This window comes from Sciurus carolinensis, chromosome 2, assembly GCF_902686445.1.
Source record: "Sciurus carolinensis chromosome 2, mSciCar1.2, whole genome shotgun sequence".
Lineage (NCBI taxonomy): Eukaryota > Metazoa > Chordata > Mammalia > Rodentia > Sciuridae > Sciurus > Sciurus carolinensis.
Window position 1 is genome coordinate 75,189,372 of NC_062214.1, and position 6,000 is coordinate 75,195,371.

Consider the following 6,000-nt stretch of genomic DNA (forward strand, 5'->3'; position numbering starts at 1 on the left):
CGTTGCATCCCAACACAAGCTGTCCTCTTTCACAGTCAAATTTAAACCTCAAGTATTAAAAGAAAAATCTAGAACTTATCTGTTATTTATATCAGATGTGAATTCATTTAATCCTTATGGAAGCACCACAGACTGAATATATGGAATCAGTTAAGGGAGTAAACAGAATCTTAAGAGAGTCAAAGCACTTGTCCCAGGGCAGGTCCCTCTCTCTGGCAGCTTCCAACTTCTTCCTTCTTCTTTTGCACTTTAGTCCAGGCTGCTATGGGAACACACATCTCAGATCCAGGCTCTGAACCCCAGGTGTGCTGGATCGAGATGGCCAAATGAAGGTATTAAGAAAGTCAAGGAGATCTGAGAGGGAACTAGTGACGGATCCACTGGGGTGTAATGTTGATTGTGAATCAGGTCCACACACACACTTAAGAGCAGAGTTCTGCCCACACAGCCTTTCTGAGTCTACAGTTTTAACAAGTCTATTCTGCACTACTTATTCTTTTTATACTTTCCTATTTATTTGGTTTTTTTTAAATGCAATTGCAAAATATACTGAGAATTAAGAAACAAAAATGACTTCCAGTACTAACTTTTGTAATATGGGCACATGCTGAAATCATAAATACACAAGATGGAGACATGGCAGCAAGAGAAGTACCAGTTAAGGACCACCAAAGAAATTGAAAACCCGCAGCCTCATGCACTCTTTCCAACCACTAAAATGCCCCACCCTCATAAAGAAAAACTGTCAGGGTCTTAAGCCCCCTTGCTCTTCTCGACCAGCGACAAGGGAAGAGGACATTCCCCAGCAAGGTCAGACCAGGATAGGTAGGGCTGACTGACCGCCCGCTCCCAGCCCTCGGGGAGGAGGACAATCAGATGCGTCAGGAAGACCAGTCACAGCAGGAACTCGTTTATTGAGGAAATCACACAGCTTTTATGTAGGGTGGGGGCTAGGCAGGAACTAATCAGCTTAAAGGTCACAAGGCATGGGGGGGTTCACGCAGGTTAGAGTCCCATAGGACTATATGGCAAGCACAAGCTCATCGCGGAACTGTTGTTAACCAATCCCTAACGGTGACCCGGTTTATCATCATTAACCTTTGAAACCACCTTTGAGCCTTGATCTTGCTCACTCGCCAGGGAGTAAGGAGGCAGCCTGAGTTAGTTAACGTGTCATTAGTCCCAACAAAAAACAATAAGGCAATTTCTAGATTGTGTATTATCTTTGCCTGTTCTATGTCTTCATGTGAATGGTAATGCATAATATTCTTTTGTGACTTTCCTTTGGAAGACTTTTGCATTTCTACCTCAGTTATTCATTGAGTTTCATTGTATTTGATGTATAAATAGTCCATAATTTATTAATCCATACTGTTATGGATGACTGAGTTTTTCCAGGTTTGGGTTATTGTCAATATCCTATTAAGAATACGTTTGGACCTGTCCTTTGGGGCACACATGGACATTTATATTGCAAAGTATGGCTATTGAAAGTATGACTTCATAGTGTATATGGATGTTCATCCTTAATGAATAACGTCAAGCACCTTTCCAAAGTGTTACATTAATTAATATTCTCATTAGTATACAAGAATTCCAATTGTTCGTATCTTTGACAGTGCTTGAAAAGGCCAGTCTTTTTATTGAAAGTCATTTTCATCAATGTAGGGTGATCTCTCCCTGTGGTTTAATGCATATTTCTCTGAAGAATAATGACACAGAGTACCCTATCATGTCTTTACTCTCATTTGGTCACTATGAGTGATGTACTGACATCTGTGAGTGATGTGAAGTTAGAAGCAAGTTTAATTCTTTCATTATGAATATCAAACTGAAACACCATTTATTAGAAAAGACCATCCTTTCTCCATACCACCATAGTGTTCTCTTTCCATTGTACAAGTAATTATGCATTTCTGTTTCCATTGGCCTGTCTGTCCTTTGGTTAATACCTCATTATTTAAGGTATTGTGACTTTATAATAAGTCTTAGTGGCTGGTAGAATCCTTCTTCAAGATTACCTTGACTATTTTTGTTCCTTTTGTTCATAAATAAATTTTAGAACCAACTTTTCAAATGTTACTTATAGAAATCCCGTTGGAATTTCTATAGAGTTGCTTACATTTCATTGATCATCTTAATGAAGAACTCATTGTCAGTCTTTCAATCATGGAATATGACACACTCCTTCATTTATGTAGATCTTTATTAATTTCATCTAATAATGTTACATGGTTTTCTGTAAGGAATTTTTAAACATTTGTTTGATTTATTCCTAGTTTATTTGGTGAATTCGCTAGGGATAGAAGTTCCAATATAATTGCATCATTTTTTAAAATTACCTTTTTATACTGTCCTTGTATACAATGCCCTTGTTAAATTAACTTATTTTCATTTAATAGATTTGTTGGTAACAGATCTTTTGTCAAATTAAAAATATTCCCTTTGTGAAAGTTGATGATACCAAAGTGAAATTGCTATTGTCAGACAAAATTAGAGCCAGGTAGTTATGAAGAGGAGAGCTCTTCATAAGACCATTCATAAGGACTCCAAAAAAGTCCAAAAGAGACTTCTTCAAGTTCTAAAAGCACTTGATGCTTTGTCTTTCATGTCTGCACAGATTTCTATAACAATGTTTAATATTCTCCAGGAAAACAACAATTCAGACTAGATGCTTGGGCAGAGTGCTTGCCAGCAAGAATACCTCTGTATAAACTCATGCTAACTATTGCCTTGGGTCTGCAAGGCTAATGAACTTTGTATGTGTTTTGGTCAGCTTTTTCACTGCTGTGACCAAAAGAACTTAGAAGAACAATGTAGAGAAGGAAAAATTTATTTGGGGTTCAAGGTTTCAGAAGTCTAAATCTGTAGATGGGTGACTCCATTGTTCTGGGCCCAATGTGAGCAGAACACTATGACAGAAAGGTGTGGTGGAGGAAAGCAGCTCAGGATAAGGCAATGTGAAGCAGAAGGAAAGCTCAGCTCACCAGAGACAAAATATAAACCACAAAGGTATGCCCCCAGGGACCTATCTCCTCTAGCCACACCTTACCTGCCTACAGTTACCACCCAGTTAATCCCTATCAGTGATTAATCTACTGATTACAGTTCTCATAATCTGATCATTTAATTTCTGAACATTCTTGCATCATCTCACACATGAGCTTTTGGGGAACACCTCATATCTAAACCATAACAGTATCAGAATAGTGTATGTCAATTTCTCCCTTCTTTGCCCTTAAAACCTTCCCCTTGCTTCAACTTCCTTGAATACGCCCATAGTTAACACAGGTCTTCTCATCATGGTGATCTACTGTTTCCATTATCTTGAACCTTTGTAGACTCTCTGATTGCTATTTAGATTTATATTTTAAATAATGTCATGTTAAGGGTTTAATTAGGAAAGATTCTTAAACTTCATGTTTATTTTCTGAAGTGAGAGTAAGATTTATTCTTTTCACTTTTGCTGGTAAGTTAAAGAATTGATTTGCAGCCTGTTAGACTAACTTCATATTCCTGAAATAAGCCTCAGTTGATCAGGATATTTAGTCTTCTTATAAATTGCTGAATATTATTTGATAGCATTTATGTTATTTGTTTCCCTATGTTTATGAAGATATGATCCAGAACTGTTCCTTTCTTTTAATTTTCATTAAGGTATTGTATTACAGTTTGACCTCATAAAAATGTTAGAAAGTGTTTCTTTATTCTTTGGTAGACACTGTGAAATATTTGTTTTCTGTCTTCATAAAATATTTGGTAGAATTCAGACTTAGAGTTGTCTTTGAACATTTTTATTAAGGATTTTACTTTCATATTTATCTTTTTAATTTATCCTTTTTTTAAAATTTTTTAGTTGTAGATGGACACAATATCTTTATTTTATTTATTCATTTTTATGTGGTGCTGAGGATCAGTGCCTCACCCACGCTAAGAAAGCACTCTACCACTGAGCTACAGTCCCAGCCCCTTTTGTTATGTTTTAACAATAGCCTTTGTCGTTCAGTAAAGCAATTCTTTGTACCTTTTCTTCTCCACTCATGATCAGTCTTGCTGAGGGTGAATCATTTTTATTTTTTCTTACACTAGTTTCTACTTTATTGACTTTTTCTTTGGATGTTCTTCTTATTTATGCTCCTTTTAAATATATTTCTTTTTTATTTTGTCTGTATTTAATTTTCTTTTCTGTTCATACCCTCTTGATTTTTAGACTTTTTCCTCTGATATTTACAACTTTAAGTCCTGAGTCAAAGCTTTGACTGTCTTCCCAAGTATGGACAAAGAATCTTTTTTAAAAAAAAATTAATTAAATTATTATTTTGTAGAATTTTTTAGTGAGTTAATTACAAATATATTTTTAACTTCCAAGTATTTTGAAATGCTTCTGTTTTCTTTTTAAATTTTCTTTGGGATTTATGTATGTTTTTGGTTTTGATCTTCAACTTATTTCCACTGAATGATGAAATAATATTTTTCATTACTTTGTTGCCAAATTGGAGTGTTTTATGGTGTTGTTCTTTCTGTGTGCTTGTTTAAATTTAATCAGATTTAAAAATTAAATTATTTAAATGTTCTGTTATCCCTTTTTTTAACATCAGTAACTAAGAAAAGTAAATAGAAACCTTGTATGATGATTGGAGATTCTTGTTCCTGTTTTTAGTTCTAACAATTTGACACATTAAATACACTTGGTGGTACACACCTATAATCCCAGTGACTTGGGAGGCTGAGGTAGGAGGATCGTGAGTTCAAACCCATCCTCAGCAACTTGGCAAACCCATAAGCAACTCAGTGAGACCTTGTCTCTAACAAAATATAAAACAGGGCTGGAGATGTGACTTGGTGGTTAAGTGCCTCTGGGTTCAATCCCTGGTACCAAAAATGAATAAATAAATAAATAAGTAAATAGACTTGAGTCTATTTTTTTTTAAATACTACAAATTTAGAATGATTATATATTTCTAGTACAGTGTAAGATAACTTTCTTTATCTCTGGAAATAATCTTTGCCTTAGAGTCTATTTTATCTGATATTGATATAATGTGGTTACACTGGCTTTCTTTTGGTCAATGTTTGTATAGTTTTTCTTTTCCATCTTTCACTTTCAGACTTTATAGATCTTTGTTTTTGAAGAGTATTTCTTTTAGCAGCACATATGGAGGTTATCTTTAGTATCTGCTAGTGGTTGCATCAGAATTCCACGTATCTTGCTACATAAGGTCCAAGATAAATAATTATTTTCTACTTCTCATACAAATGTTGATATATTTATGACTTGGGTCTCACTTTTCCCCTTAAAATTAACTGGTATTAAAATGTAATCTTAGTTCATATTCCTCCTTTCCAATTTGGAGAAATGTAGCTATTTGATGTAATAAGCCATAAAATTTGCATTTATATAGTGATCTTGACTCTGATTTTATTGAGCTTTTTGCTGAACTATCTGAGCTTCTTATGTTTTTATTCATAGCTAAACATAAATGCCCACAAGCTTTACATTGTATTGACTAATTGGAGCTGACAATTTGGTGCAAACTCCAAATTTACCATCGAAATGCTGATACATTTATTAAAGTCCAGATTTTTGCCTTTGTTAAATTTTTAATTGCATAGAGAAAAAAAATTTAAACATTTCTAAATGCAAGTCACATTAGAAGAGGCATGGACTAGAATAGATACATCTATTTTAGAAGCATAACTATTGCTCCAAATGGTTATTACACAATGAAAATAAATGAAGGCTAATTTATGAAAAACCAGGAATGATGCACTTATTAGAAAGTAAGTGAAATTCCAAGATCAAATACTACGTGTGTTAGTCAGATTTCCATCACTGTGACAAAAATGATAAGAACAACTTAGAATAGAAAAATTTTATTTTAGACTCGTGATTTCAGAGATTCAGTACATGGTGAATGTCTCCATTGCTCTGAGACCAAGATGATATCATATATTATAGTGGAAGTCAAGTGGAACAAAATTTCTCAGTTCATGACATCC